This window comes from Arachis hypogaea, chromosome 16, assembly GCF_003086295.3.
Source record: "Arachis hypogaea cultivar Tifrunner chromosome 16, arahy.Tifrunner.gnm2.J5K5, whole genome shotgun sequence".
NCBI lineage: Eukaryota > Viridiplantae > Streptophyta > Magnoliopsida > Fabales > Fabaceae > Arachis > Arachis hypogaea.
In genome coordinates, this window is record NC_092051.1 from 73,725,249 (window position 1) to 73,740,997 (window position 15,749).

Genomic DNA, 15,749 nt, shown 5'->3' on the forward strand with positions numbered 1-15,749 from the left:
CGGCCGACCTACCGACTCGTGTAGCGCCTCCTAGAGCGCATGGATCAGAGTGAACGTCGCAACAGGCAACGTTATGAGTGTTTGAGTCGGAAGCTCGCATCATTGGGCGCCGACATGCCCTCCGACCCCGATACTCCTTCGAACCAGTCTGAGGCGAAGGAGGAAGATAAGAAGGAGGAGGCTCAGCAGGCAGAGGCACCTACACAGACTCAGACTCCCACAGAGACACAACAGACTTCTGTGGAGCCACAACCGTAGCCGGAGCCACAGCCTCAGCTAGCTGCAGATGTTGACCCTCTCACCCAGCTTGAGTTGTAGCATCGAGGACGATGCTTTTTTCTAAGTGTGGGGAGGTCGCCGTCGTCGGCAGATTTTCATTTTGGTGACCATTTCAGACATTCTTCTCTTATTTTTATTTTATTTTTAGAATTTGCACTTTACTTTATTGCACTTTTGGATTGTTGTATATATTAGTTATTTGGGATGCTTTTGTTTTAGCTTGTTGCATTTTACACTTTGGTTTGTATATACTCTAAATTTTTAGTTGGATTTGCATTTTAGTTTGTGATTAGAAAACTGTGGATTATTGAGCTTTGTTTATCCTTTTACATATGATAATTTGGTTTGGTTGAAAAAAAAAGGGAATTAAACTAAGGAATTTTAACTTTTCTCAATCACAACATTTTCATTTAGGATATGTATAATAAGCTTAGTCAAAATAATAAAAATTTTCAAGAAATTTACTTATAGGGCACCCAATTGATTGAAAAAAAAAATTTTAGAACTTGCTTGAATTATATATTGTGGATCATGTTTTGAGCTAAGAACACAAGCATGTGAGATTTGAGCCTAATTGCGTGGTTACATCTTATAACCACTTATTTCCATTCTTGTGTACATTATTCTCTTTCTATGATTACAATCTTTGATTTGTTTGATTCTATATGTCCATTATTTTGTGTATGAATGTACTTATATGATTGAGGCCATTGTTTCATTGAGCTCACTTACCCAAATAGCCTACTATTTATCTTCCATTGTTAGCCAACTTTGAGCTTATGCTAAACCCATTTGTTCTTAATTTTAGCATATTACAAGCCTTAAAGCAAAAAACAATAAATATCTCTTGTTTGGATCTTTGATTAGCTTAGTGGTGCACGAATTGTAAATCACACTTTTCACAACTCGTACCACTAACCAGCAAGTGCACTGGGTCATCCAAGTAATACCTTACGTGAGTAAGGGTCGAATCCCACGAAGATTGTTGGCTTGAAGCAATCTATGGTTATTTTGTAATTCTTAGTCAGGATATCAATTATGATTATCAGTTTGAATTGCGAAAAATAAAAGAGCATGAAATAAATACTTGTTATGCAGTAATGGAGAATATGTTGGAGTTTTGGAGATGCTTTGTCTTATGAATCTCTGCTTTCCCCTTGTCTTCTTCTTCACGCACACAAGGTTCCTCCTATGGTAAGCTGTGTGTTGGTGGATCACCGTTGTCAATGGCTACCATCCGTCCTCTCAGTAAAAATGGTCCAGGTGCGCTGTCACTGCACGGCTAATCATCTGTCGGTTCTCACTCATGCTGGAATAGGATCCATTGATCCTTTTGCGTCTGTCACTACGCCAAACCCTTGTAAGTTTGAAGCTCGTCACAGTCATTCAATTCCTGAATCCTACTCGGAATACCACAGACAAGGTTTAGACTTTTCAGATTCTCAAGAATGCTGCCAATGGATTCTAGCTTATACCACGAAGATTCTGATTAAGGAATCCAAGAGATACTCATTCAATCGAAGGTAGAACGGGAGTGGTTGTCAGGCACGCGTTCATAGATTGAGAATGGTGATGAGTGTCACGGATCATCACATTCATCATATTGAAGTGCGAATGAACATCTTAGATAGAAACAAGCGTGTTTGAATAGAAAACAGAAATAATTTCATTAATTCATCGAGACACAGCAGAGCTCCTCACCCCCAACAATGGAGTTTAGAGACTCATGCCGTTAAAGAGTACAAAGTTCAGATCTAAAAATGTCATGAGGTGCAAAATAAATCTCTAAAAGTTGTTTAAATACTAAACTAGTAACCTAGGTTTACAGAAAATTAGTAAACTAAGATAGATACTGTAGAAATCCACTTCTGGGGCCCACTTGGTGTGTGCTGGGGCTGAGACTTGAGCTTTACACGTGCCTAGGCTGTTTCTAGAGTTAAACGCCAGGTTGTAACCTGTTTCTGGCGTTTAACTCCAACTTGTAACCTGTTTCTGGCATTTAACGCCAGAATGCAACATGGAACTGGCGTTGAACGCCAGTTTACGTCATCTATCCTTCAGAAAAATATGAACTATTATATATTGCTAGAAATCCCTGGATGTCTACTTTCCAACGCAATTGAGAGCGCGCCAATTGGAATTCTGTAGCTCCAAAAAATCTATTCCGAGTGCAGGGAGGTCAGAATCCAATAGCATCAGCAGTCCTTTTTCAGCCTGAATCAGATTTTTGCTCAGCTCCCTCAATTTCAGCCAGAAATTACTTGAAATCACAGAAAAACCCACAAACTCATAGTAAAGTCCAGAAATGTGATTTTTATTTAAAAACTAATAAAAATATAATAAAAAGTGACTAAAACATATTAAAAACTACCTAAAAACAATGCCAAAAAGCGTATAAATTATCTGCTCATCACTTAGGCTAGTGAGGGTGTTATCATTCAAGTTTGGGAAGTTTGGGAATATTGGGTGAGATAAAAGAGTGTTTTTGTATTTTTATTGAAAATATTGAGAATTGGGTACATACTCAGGTGTTTATTAAATGTAAAACCATATGCATTGATACTTTTGTATATACTTTATTGCAAAAAAGAAAAAATATATATATACAAAATAAATAAAAATATAGATCAAAAGAAAAAAATAGAAAAAGAAAGAAAAATAAAAGCAATAAAAAGGGGACAAAATGCCCCAAAGTAAAGTTCAATAAAAAAATCAATGCGTATATGTGGTGATCAAAAAGAGAATGCATGTGTGAAAAAAGTGAGAATAATGGGTAGTTAGGTTTGTTTAGAATTTTATAGGTTGTTATATAGGTTAGGTGGGAAGTTTAAGTTAATCAAAGATTCAAATTTCTAGTCCACTTAACCATATGCATCCTACCTTGACCCTAGCCCCATTACAACCTTAAGATAAGTTCTCATGATATTTGTATGCATGCATAAAAAATTGTTGATTGTTATATAAAAAAGAAATCTTGGAAAGCATGATTAGGGGAGAATTGAGTGAATTAACCCTATACACTTGAGTGACTAGAGCGGATACACATCCGGTGAGGGTTCGATTGCTCAATTATATGTTTTCACCACGATCATCTCTTTTCTTGCAAGTTTGAAAAATCTTTCAATAACTCAATTCAATTATGGGTTTGATTTGATTATGATTGCTTTAGGCCTTATACTTATATATGTTTTCTTGGAAGTTGATTTGTTTTGACCAAGTAATTGCATTTATTTAGATAAATTGCATTTAGATAGGTTGCATATAGATAGCTTGCATTGAATAAATGTTGATACCCTATGTCTCTTTCTTGATTTTAGCATGAGAACATGCTTGGTTTAAGTGTGGGAGGTTTGATAAACCCCAATTTTGTGGTTTATCATGTGCTTAATTTGGGAGATTTTATCAACTTATTCCATATTTATTCAATGAAATAGCATGGTTCTGTAATTCCCCCTAAAGTTGTGCTTAAGTGTGAAAACATTCTTTTTAGGCACTTAAATTGGTAATTTTAATTCACCTTTGATTCCACTAGATGCCTTGATGTGTTTGTTAGTGAATTCAGGTTGAAAAGGGCTAGGAATGGATCAAAGGAGTGAAGAGAAAAGCATGCAAAGTGGAGAATTCATGGAAAAATAAGGATTTGGGGTGCATACATCGACGCGCACGTGTGATAGATGTGCACGCGTGAAGATGAAGTTGCATGGCGACGCGTACGCGTCATGTCACGCGTACGTGTGAAAAGGAAAATGCCATACGACGTATACGCGTGACTCATGTGTAGGCGTCACAACAGGCACGTGATCTCATTAAAGTGAAAATGCTGGGGGGCAATTTCTGAGCTTTCTAGGCTCAAATCCAACTTTTTCCAGAGACTATTTCATGCAGAATTGAAGATTGGACAAGGGGGGAGCAATTAGATTAGCTAGGATGATGCTTTAGTTAGTTTTCTAGAGAGAAAAGCTCCCTTTTCTCTCTAGAATTAGGTTAGGTTTATGTTAAATTCTCTTAGATCTAGGTTTAATTTCTTGTTTTCATCTTGTCTCCTTTACAATTCCTTGTTGTATTATCTTGATTCTCCTATTTTCTCTTGTTAATTTCTCATTTTGGTTAATTTTTATGTTATGAACACTCTTGTCAATTTCAATTTCCTTTAATACAATTTGAGGTGTTTCATGTTCAATGTTGTTTAAATGAGTTGTTATTATTTGCTTGCAATTGGGTAGTAGTAGATTTTACTATTTTCTTGCAATTTATGATGCTTTCCTTTTATGCCTTCGAAGTGTTTGACAACATGCTTGGTTAGATGTTAGAGTAGCTTTTTGAGCATTTTTGGCTTGGAAAGGGAAATTAGGCAATCTTGAGTCATGAATACCCCCATTTAGATTGGAGATCTAGAGTTGTTAGTTAATATTGTTTCCATTAACGCTAATCCCTTGCTAAGTCAATTAGTAAGTTGATTAGGACTTTTGGATTGAGATTAACTAGTCCTATTTAACTTTCTCTCATGTGAAAATAATTTTGTACCTTCTTCCATTGTTAGAGATGACTAAATAGGATAAGCTCTTGATAATTATTATAATGATTAATAACTAGGATAGAAAGCCTTAGTTCTCAACCCTTGCCATGAATGTCTCTCTTTAATATTTGCTTCTTTGGTTGTTTACTTTACCATTGTTGCCATTTACTTTCTTGCTCTTTTACCACCCCACCCCCTTGGATACCATAACCAATAATACGCATACCTTATTGCAACTTGTAACAACCCTAGTTTTTGAAAATCAAATAATTAGTCATTTTTGATTTATTATATTTGTTGATAACTTTACTTTAAGAAAAATTATTTTACTAAAGGTAATTAAATGGAGTTTCATGATAATTGAAGTTTAAATTAGTTAGAATTTTTATATAATCTTTATTGCATATTTGGTATAATTGAAATTATAGTTTTGGTAATTGAAAAATAAGAAGAACTATATAATTTAATTTAAATAAATTCTATTTTGAATGAATTATGTTATTAATTTGAACTCCTAGAAATTATTTTATTAGAAATGATTAGATTGATATTTATAAATACTTTAAGTTTAAGTCAATTAATATTTGTGTATAATTTTTATTATAATTCATTACTTTATAAATTGAAATTAAAGTTTCAGAGATAGAAAAATAATAGAGATTTGTTTGATTTAATCTAGAAAATTGATATTTGAATTCAAATTGTACTTTACAAAATATAATTAACTTGTTCATTTTATAATGTAAATTAGAAATAATTGATTGAACTTAGCAATATGTGGATAAATAATGTTCCTAAATATTTTTAATAAAGTATATTTGATTTTAAAATAACTCTTCTACCCTTCAATTTTATCAAAATATCTATTCATACCTATCCTTATTATTATATAAAATCCTAATTTCTAATCCCAAATTCCCAAATTGAATCAGAAACCCTAATTCCCAAATCCCAGAAACCCTAACCCAAACTCCCTCACCCCACTCAGCCGCACCCCCAGTTTCCCCCCTTTCCTTTTCTAAACGCAAAACTCATTCACACAGAACTGAAAAAGAAGCACAGAGAGAGAGTGGGATCCGAGAGAAGAGGGAAGAGCGTCGCCGGAGGGGGCTTGGCACCGTCGCCGCCTCCGTTCGTCGTGCCCTGCTACACCGCCGCCACCATCCCCAGCGTCGCCCAGCCTTGCCCGCGCTGCAATGCCTCCTGTCAGCCATTCATGGAGCCGCGGAGAGCATCGCCGTTGAAGCCAAGCCGTCGCAGAAGGAGCCAGAGGAGGGAGATGAGCCCGAGCCAAGAGCAAGAGGAGGAAGGTGTCACTGTGCCTCCCGTCGCCGTCGGGCTGAGTGAAAACGGAGGCTCGTAGTGGAGTGAGAGAGAGAGAGCAAAGGCGCGACAGAGAAGGGAGGTGTTTTGCGCTGCCGTCGCCACCGATTTGCCACCGCTGAAGCTTCCCGTGACGCCATCAATCTGAGGTTGAACCGTCGCCGCCGTTGTGTTGTCAAGAAGAGACAGCTTACGCCGCACCTCTGTCATTATTGACCCATCGAAGCTAGCACGAGAGAAGAGGATGAAGGGATGCTATCTCACGCCGTCACCGTCGCTTCTCGCTGACGCAGCTGTGGAGACCTCTCCTACTGTTGGAATTGCAAACTGAGAAGGAAGGAGGAGTTGATTCTGTTGCGGTTGCTGCCACTAGTAATGAGAAGAGAAGGAAGCTCGTGACAGGGAAGATGCAAAGGACCCGTTGCTACCGTTGTCAGCCGTCGCAGTTGTTGAAGCCACCAACATAGCCACTGTTGTCATCAGAGAACCACCGTTTGAGCTATCGTGCCATTGTCGCCGCTGTGGATTTGCTCCTCCGTTGAACCCAGCTAAGGAAGAAGAGACAGAACGTGACGAGAGAGGGAGGGGGGACCGCTTCCACCGCTGCTTGGGTCGCTATGGTACAAGCTGCCGTGTTTAGTGATTTCTGCAAATTTCGACACTCTAAGGTAGGGGATTTATTTCAAAATTACTTATGAATGCCAATGAGGTTTAGTGAGTAATTGCAAATAATTCATAATTATGATTAATTGATAGAAATAAGCTTGATTGATTTGAGATTGTGAAATTTGGATTAAGTTTGGTATTGAGATGATTTTCTAGTATTTTAACTAATTCATTGATTTTAGAGTGTGGCTGTGAATATCATTGGGTGTTCTTGTTGTGAGTGATAGATTAATTGATAAGATTAATTCTGGTTGAGGCTATGATTGATATCGGTTTTCTGATTTTGATGTAATTGTTGAAAATTCTGATTTTAGGTGATTATGCTAAATTGGTTGAGATGTCGTTATATTCTAATTATTGAGGATAAGTGCTTACTGTTGATTTTAGTTATCTGATATATATGAATGGCTGTGAATTTGACTTGTGACTGGCTGAAATTCATTTTGGTGGTTATTGAAGGATTAGAACTTAAAGGATTAAACTGTCTTGAGAACCTGATTTTCTGAAATAACATAGTAAATTTTAAGAGTATATAAATAATTTTATAATGGTTAGACTAATTTTCTGTGTCATGATTTATTGATTCTGACTTGGCTGTGATTGTGGCCGGTTTCATGGTTGTAAGTGATTAATTGATGATATTGATTTTGATTTAAGGCTGTAACTATTATCGATTTTCTGATTGTTTGGAATTACTGAGAATCTTGTTATTTGATTATGTTGAGCTGGTTGCCATAGGCTGGTTTGCTTGATGGTTGCAAATTGACTGAAATTCTGATCTTTGACCGATTTATATTGAATTGAATGATGTGCTGGTTATTTGATATATTGTAACGGTAGTGGATTTGGTTGGTGACTGATTGAAGAATGGTTTTGGAAAATTAGTTATGAGTTTTTAAAGTTAGACTGGTTTACTTTTAAAATAAATGATGACTGGGTGAAATTTTGATTTTAATTGATGAAAGGATGTTAGTTCTTAAACTGAATTATGATGAGATAATTATTGAGAATCTATTATGATAATTGCTAATGAATGGATGGAGAATTGATTGAGTTTAATTTGAAAGGATTTTATGACTTCTGAATTTAGTTGTGAATTGATGAGATTGGAGTTGGATTGATGGATTAGTTGGAATTGTGGAGTATGATTGACTTGCTAATTATTATGAATTGTGAATGTCTGGTTGATTGAGAATTGCCCGTTTAAAAATTGGTGAGAAAAAGGCTGGTGATTTGTGGAGAAAGAGGGAACCCGTAAGGGTGGTTAAGTCCGACTTTTAGGGGAGGTGCTGCCGAAATTTTATAAAAACCTGAGGTTTCATTTGAAAAGTTATTTTAGAAGCTTTGAATTTGGAAAATTATATTACTTGAGCTTTATTTAGTTTAGAAAAGAATTAAAATATTTTGAGTTCAATTTACCAAGGAAAGGAATTATGTTTCCAACTTGAATTATTTAAGAAAGAAATTATGTTTTGAATTTGATTCAATATAGAAAGAGTTATGTTTTGGGCTTGAAATAAAGGATTACCTTTTTAGAAATTTGGTGAAATAATAATATTTGAATTTGAATAGTAAGAGACATGATTTTTGAATCTTTGTGAAGTTAGTGAACTTGAGAAAGAGTTCTATTCGATTATTTCCAAAGAGAGGTTATGTTTTGAAAAGTGTTTAATGAATTTAAAATAAATGATTTTTCTTGAGTCTTTCAATAGAGAACCAAACTGAAAAATAGTTTTAAAGTTGGCTTGAGTCAAGATTGCTAAAGTAGAGATTATGACTGGCTTGATGGTTAAGATTTTTATGGATAAATACCTGAGAAAGTTAAGAAAGGTTTAAAGAAAAATGTTAAGCACTCAAAGGGAAAAAGAAAATGATGAATTGATATGTGGATTATTGCGTTTTAGAAAGGATAATAAAAAGTGATAAAAGGCGGAAAAACCCCCCGAACTGTTAGTTGTTTAACTACGGGGAAAAGCCCACGAATTGATAATTGGTTAAAATCGGGAAGTACCCACGAACTGAATGATCATTGATCTCGGGGAAACCTATAGATTGTTATTTGTTTTATATGCGGGAAAAACCCACGGACTGATAATCATTGATTACGGGAATAACCCATGAATTATTGTATGTTGATCTCGGGTATAGCCCATGAACTAAAGATCATTGTTTGCTGTGTATTGATCTCGGGTATAACCCACGAACTGAAGATCACTATGTTATTGTGTATTGATCTCGGGTATAACCCACGAACTGAAGATCTCTGTTTTGTTTATGAATTGATCTCGGGGACGCCCACGAACAGAGGATCACTGTTTCCCCTTGTGCGTATATAATGGGGCCGGGCTTCGCGCCGACTGCTGGTAGTCACGAAGGAGTGGTATTCTTACCACCGACACATATGCACTAAAGACACAAAGGGAAGCCATATCTGGGACTTGTTCCTAGGTAATGTCGGGCTGTAGGGTGTAAACCGACATGTGAGCTCATGGCCTGCTTAGGACAGACATGCATCATATTGGTTGTGCATTTGCATTTGGTTGTGTTTGCTTGTATTACTTCTCTGCGATTGTGTTATTTGTTTTATTGTGATTTGTTTGTCTGTTGAATTGAGTTTCTTACTTGTGCTAGTAGTCTGTGAATATATAGAACTGATTAATAACTGTTTGTTGTGACTGAGAATCAATTGTGACAGAGATTCAATTATGTGGCTAAAGGATATTTAATATGACAAATTGTGATTGAGATCTGTTTTGGGTTTAGAAATTTAAAGAAAGTAATTATTTATCTAAAGTAATATTAAAAAGTACTTCAAAAGGTTTGACTAAGATGGTTTATTAAGCAAAGTTAATTATTTGCATGTTAATCATTACTTTTACGGCATTCCCATTCCCTAATGAGAACGTGTGGTTTGTTCTCACCCCAAAATCTTCCACCCTTTCAGTGACACAGGTTCGAAGATTCAGTTTGAAGCTGCGGGTGATTCTAGAATTCATTTACGAGTTAAGTTTATGATTTGAGTTTTTTTCATAGAATTCCCTCGCCCTTACTGCTTAAGGTTTTTATTTTATGCAGAGGGATAGGAGTTGTACCTGAATTTTATTTAAATTCTTTTGTATAATATTACTATTATTAATAATTATGTGATTATTATTACTTGGTGATGTTTGCTGTATGATTTTAATTAATAAAAACAAAAATTTCTATTATTTTTACTAAAATTGAATCGCGATATCGAACTAAAGGCTTAATAGTAAATAGTTAATAAGGAAAACAGGTCAGTAACGCCTTACTTTTGGTACGATCATGACGTATTGGAAGTTAGGTCGTTACAATATGGTATCAGAGCAGTTCGTTCCTGTTAGAGCCTTGGGAATGGACTGACTATGCTTCATTGCATACTCTGAGTGTCTGTCATGCTTTGTGACTTGTTTTGGTAACAAGAGTTTGAGTTTTATATGCATGATTGTCTGATGATTAACGCTGTTAGTTTACCATTTCATACTTCATGGTATTAGGTCTGGCCAACCTAATACTAATGATTTATGTATATGGGAACACTAATAGGTTATCATAGACGAAATAGAAGAATAGGTAATGCGATTCACAGGGTTTGGGAGCGTTAGAAGTTATAAAGTTAGTTTCGTTTTGACATGTAATCTTTATTCGTTCCACGCAAACTCGTGCCATCTTTTTCTTCGTTGCTTTCATTGGAATTCTCTAGTTTGAACTTTCTCCTTAGAATGTGATTTGATTGTTTTCCAACCATACCTTGTCATTCTTGTATACCTTTGCTTGCCTATGAATCTGATGTCTTACGTAACTTTTTGAATATTCATTCTTGACAAATGCTTATGCTTCTTTCATATATTCTGTTTTATTTTATTTAAGTTCGGATTTATTTTATTCTAGCAATTTTCGAGGGCGAAAATTTTTCTAAGGTGGGTAGAATGTAACAACCCTAGTTTTTGAAAATCAAATAATTAGTCATTTGTGATTTATTATATTTGTTGATAACTTTACTTTAAGAAAAATTATTTTACTAAAGGTAATTAAATGGAGTTTCATGATAATTGAAGTTTAAATTAGTTAGAATTTTTATATAATATTTATTGCATATTTGGTATAATTGAAATTATAGTTTTGGTAATTAAAAAATAAGAAGAACTGTATAATTTAATTTAAATAAATTCTATTTTGAATGAATTATGTTATTAATTTGAACTCCTAGAAATTATTTTATTAGAAATGATTAGATTGATATTTATAAATACTTTAAGTTTAAGTCAATTAATATTTGTGTACAATTTTTATTATAATTCATTACTTTATAAATTGAAATTAAAGTTTCAGAGATAGAAAAATAATAAAGTTTTGTATGATTTAATCTAGAAAATTGATATTTGAATTCCAATTGTACTTTACAAAATATAATTAACTTGTTTATTTTATAATGTAAATTAGAAATAATTGATTGAACTTAGCAATATGTTGATAAATAATGTTCCTAAATATTTTTAATAAAGTATATTTGAACTCTACCCTTCAATTTTATCAAAATATCTATTCATACCTATCCTTATTATTTTATAAAATCCTAATTTCTAATCCCAAATTCCCAAATTGAATCAGAAACCCTAATTCCCAAATCCCAGAAACCCTAACCCTAACTCCCTCACCCCACTCAGCCGCACCCCCAGTTTCCTCCCTTTCCTTTCCTAAACGCAAAACTCATTCACACAGAACTGAAAAAGAAGCACAGAGAGAGAGTGGGATCCGAGAGAAGAGGGAAGAGCGTCGCCAGAGGGGGCTTGGCACCGTCGCTGCATCTGTTCGTCGGGCCTTGCTACGCCGTCGCCACCATCCCCAGCATCGCTCAGCCTTGCCCGCGCTGCAGTGCCTCCTGTCAGCCATTCGTGGAGCCGTGAAGAGCATCGCCGTTGAAGCCATACCGTCGCAGAAAGAGCTAGAGGAGAGAGACGAGCCCGAGCCAAGAGTAGGAGGAAGAAGGCGTCGCTGTGCCTCCCATCGCTGTCGCCGTCGGGCTGAGGGAAAATGAAGGTTCATAGTGGAGTGAGAGAGAGAGAGAGAGAGCAAAGCCGTGACAGAGAAGGGAGGTATTTCGTGCTGCCGTCGCCACCGATTTGCCGCCGCTGAAGCTTCCCGTGACGCCATCAATCTGAGGTTGAACCGTCGCCGCCGTTGTGTTGTCAAGAAGAGACAGCTTGCGCCGCACCTCTGTCACTATTGACCCATCGAAGCTAGCACGAGAGAAGAGGAGGAAGGGATGCTATCTCACGCCGTCACCGTCGCTTCTCGCTGACGCAGCCATGGAGACCTCTCCTACTGTTGGAATTGCAAACTGAGGAGGAAGGAGGAGTTGATTCTGTTGCGGTTGCTGCCACTAGTAATGAGAAGAGAAGGAAGCTCGTGACAGGGAAGATGAGAAGGACCCGTTGCTACCGTTGTCAGCCGTCACAGTTGTTGAAGCCACCAACATAGCCACTGTTGTCATCAGAAAACCACCGTTAGAGCTGTCGTGCCATTGTCGCCGCTGTGGATTTGCTCCGCCGTTGAACCCAGCTAAGGAAGAAGAGACAGAACGTGACGGGAGAGGGAGGGGGGACCGCTTCCACCGCTGCTTGGGTCGCTATGGTACAAGCTGCCGTGTTTAGTGATTTCTGCAAATTTTGACACTCTGAGGTAGGGGATTTATTTCAAAATTAACAGTTTTAATTTATGAATGCCAATGAGGTTTAGTGAGTAATTGCAAATAATTCATAATTATGATTAATTGATAGAAATAAGCTTGATTGATTTGAGATTGTGAAATTTGGATTAAGTTTGGTATTGAGATGATTTTCTAGTATTTCAACTAATTTATTGATTTTAGAGTGTGGCTGTGAATATCATTGGGTGTTCTTGTTGTGCGTGATAGATTAATTGATAAGATTAATTCTGGTTGAGGCTATGATTGATATCGGTTTTCTGATTTTGATGTAATTGTTGAAAATTCTGATTTTAGGTGATTATGCTAAATTGGTTGAGATGTTGTTATATTCTAATTATTGAGGATAAGTGCTTACTGTTGATTTTAGTTATCTGATATATATGAATGGCTGTGAATTTGACTTGTGACTGGCTGAAATTCATTTTGGTGGTTATTGAAGGATTAGAACTTAAAGGATTAAACTGTCTTGAGAAACTGATTTTCTGAAATAACATAGTAAATTTTAAGAGTATATAAATAATTTTATAATGGTTAGACTAATTTTCTGTGTCATGATTTATTGATTCTGACTTGGCTGTGATTGTGGCCGGTTTCATGGTTGTAAGTGATTAATTGATGATATTGATTTTGATTTAAGGCTATAACTGTTACCGATTTTCTGATTGTTTGGAATTACTGAGAATCCTGTTATTTAATTATGTTGAGCTGGTTGCCATAGGCTGGTTTGCTTGATGGTTGCAAATTGACTGAAATTCTGATCTTTGACGGATTTATATTGAATTGAATGTTGTGCTGGTTATTTGATATATTGTAACGGTAGTGGATTTGGTTGGTGACTGATTGAAGAATGGTTTTGGAAAATTAGTTATGAGTTTTTAAAGTTAGACTGGTTTACTTTTAAAATAAATGATGACTGGGAAAAATTCTGATTTTAATTGATGAAAGGATGTTAGTTCTTAAACTGAATTATGATGAGATAATTATTGAGAATCTGTTATGATAATTGCTAATGAACGGATGGAGAATTGATTGAGTTTAATTTGAAAGAATTTTATGACTTATGAATTTAGTTGTGAATTGATGAGATTGGAGTTGGATTGATGGATTAGTTGGAATTGTGGAGTATGATTGACTTGCTAATTATTATGAATTGTGAATGTCTGGTTGATTGAGAATTGCCCGTTTAAAAATTGGTGAGAAAAGGGCTGGTGATTTGTGGAGAAAGAGGGAACCCGTAAGGGTGGTTAAGTCCGAGTTTTATGGGAGGTGCTGCCGAAATTTTATAAAAACCTGAGGTTTCATTTGAAAAGTTATTTTAGAAGCTTTGAATTTGGAAAATTATATTATTTGAGCTTTATTTAGTTTAGAAAAGAATTGAAATATTTTGAGTTCAATTTACCAAGGAAAGGAATTATGTTTCGAACTTGAATTATTTAAGAAAGAAATTATGTTTTGAATTTGATTCAATATAGAAAAAGTTATGTTTTGGGCTTGAAATAAAGGATTACCTTTTTAGAAATTTGGTGAAATAATAATATTTGAATTTGAATAGTAAGAGAGATGATTTTTGAATCTTTGTGAAGTTAGTGAACTTGAGAAAGAGTTCTATTCGATTATTTCCAAAGAGAGGTTATGTTTTGAAAAGTGTTTAATGAATTTAAAATAAATGATTTTTCTTGAGTCTTTCGATAGAGAACCAAACTGGAAAATAGTTTTAAAGTTGGCTTGAGTCAAGATTGCTAAAGTAGAGATTATGACTGGCTTGATGGTTAAGATTTTTATGGATAAATGCCTGAGAAAGTTAAGAAAGGTTTAAAGAAAAATGTTAAGAACTCAAAGGGAAAAAGAAAATGATGAATTGATATGTGGATTGTTGCGTTTTAGAAAGGATAATGAAAAGTGATAAAAGGCGGAAAAACCCCCCGAACTGTTAGTTGTTTAACTACGGGGAAAAGCCCACGAATTGATAATTGGTTAAAATCGGGAAATACCCACGAACTGAATGATCATTGATCTCGGGGAAACCTATAGATTGTTATTTGTTTTATATGTGGGAAAAACCCACGGACTGATAATCATTGATTACGGGAATAACCCATGAATTGTTGTATTTTGATCTCGGGTATAGCCCATGAACTGAAGATCATTGTTTGCTATGTATTGATCTCGGGTATAACCCACGAACTGAAGATCACTATGTTATTGTGTATTGATCTCGGGTATAACCCACGAACTGAAGATCTCTGTTTTGTTTGTGAATTGATCTCGGGGACGCCCACGAATGGAGGATCACTGTTTCCCCTTGTGCGTATATAATGGGGTCGGGCTTCGCGCCGACTGCCGGTAGTCACGAAGGAGTGGTATTCTTACCACCGACACATATGCACTAAGGACACAAAGGGAAGCCATATCTGGGACTTGTTTCTAGGTAATGTCGGGCTGTAGGGTGTAAACCGACACGTGAGCTCATGGCCTGCTTAGGACAGACATGCATCATATTGGTTGTGCATTTGCATTTGGTTGTGTTTGCTTGTATTACTTCTCTGCGATTGTGTTGTTTGTTTTATTATGATTTGTTTGTCTGTTGAATTGAGTTTCTTACTTGTGCTAGTAGTCTGTGAATATATAGAACTGATTAATAACTGTTTGTTGTGACTGAGAATCAATTGTGACAGAGATTCAATTATCTGGCTAAAGGATATTTAATATGACAAATTGTGATTGAGATCTGTTTTGGGTTTAGAAATTTAAAGAAAGTAATTATTTATCTAAAGTAATATTAAAAAGTACTTCAAAAGGTTTGACTAAGATGGTTTATTAAGCAAAGTTAATTATTTGCATGTTAATCATTACTTTTACGGCATTCCCATTCCCTTCTGAGAACGTGTGGCTTGTTCTCACCCCAAAATCTTCCACCCTTTCAGTGACACAGGTTCGAAGATTCAGTTTGAAGCTGCGGGCGATTCTAGAATTCATTTACGAGTTAAGTTTATGATTTGAGTTTTTTTCATAGAATTCCCTCGCCCTTACTGCTTAAGTTTTTTATTTTATACAGAGGGATAAGAGTTGTACCTGAATTTTATTTAAATTCTTTTGTATAATATTACTATTATTAATAATTATGTGATTATTATTACTTGGTGATGTTTGCTGTATTATTTTAATTAATAAAAACAAAAATTTCTGGTAATTTTACTAAAATTGAATCACGATATCGAACTAAAGGCTTAATAG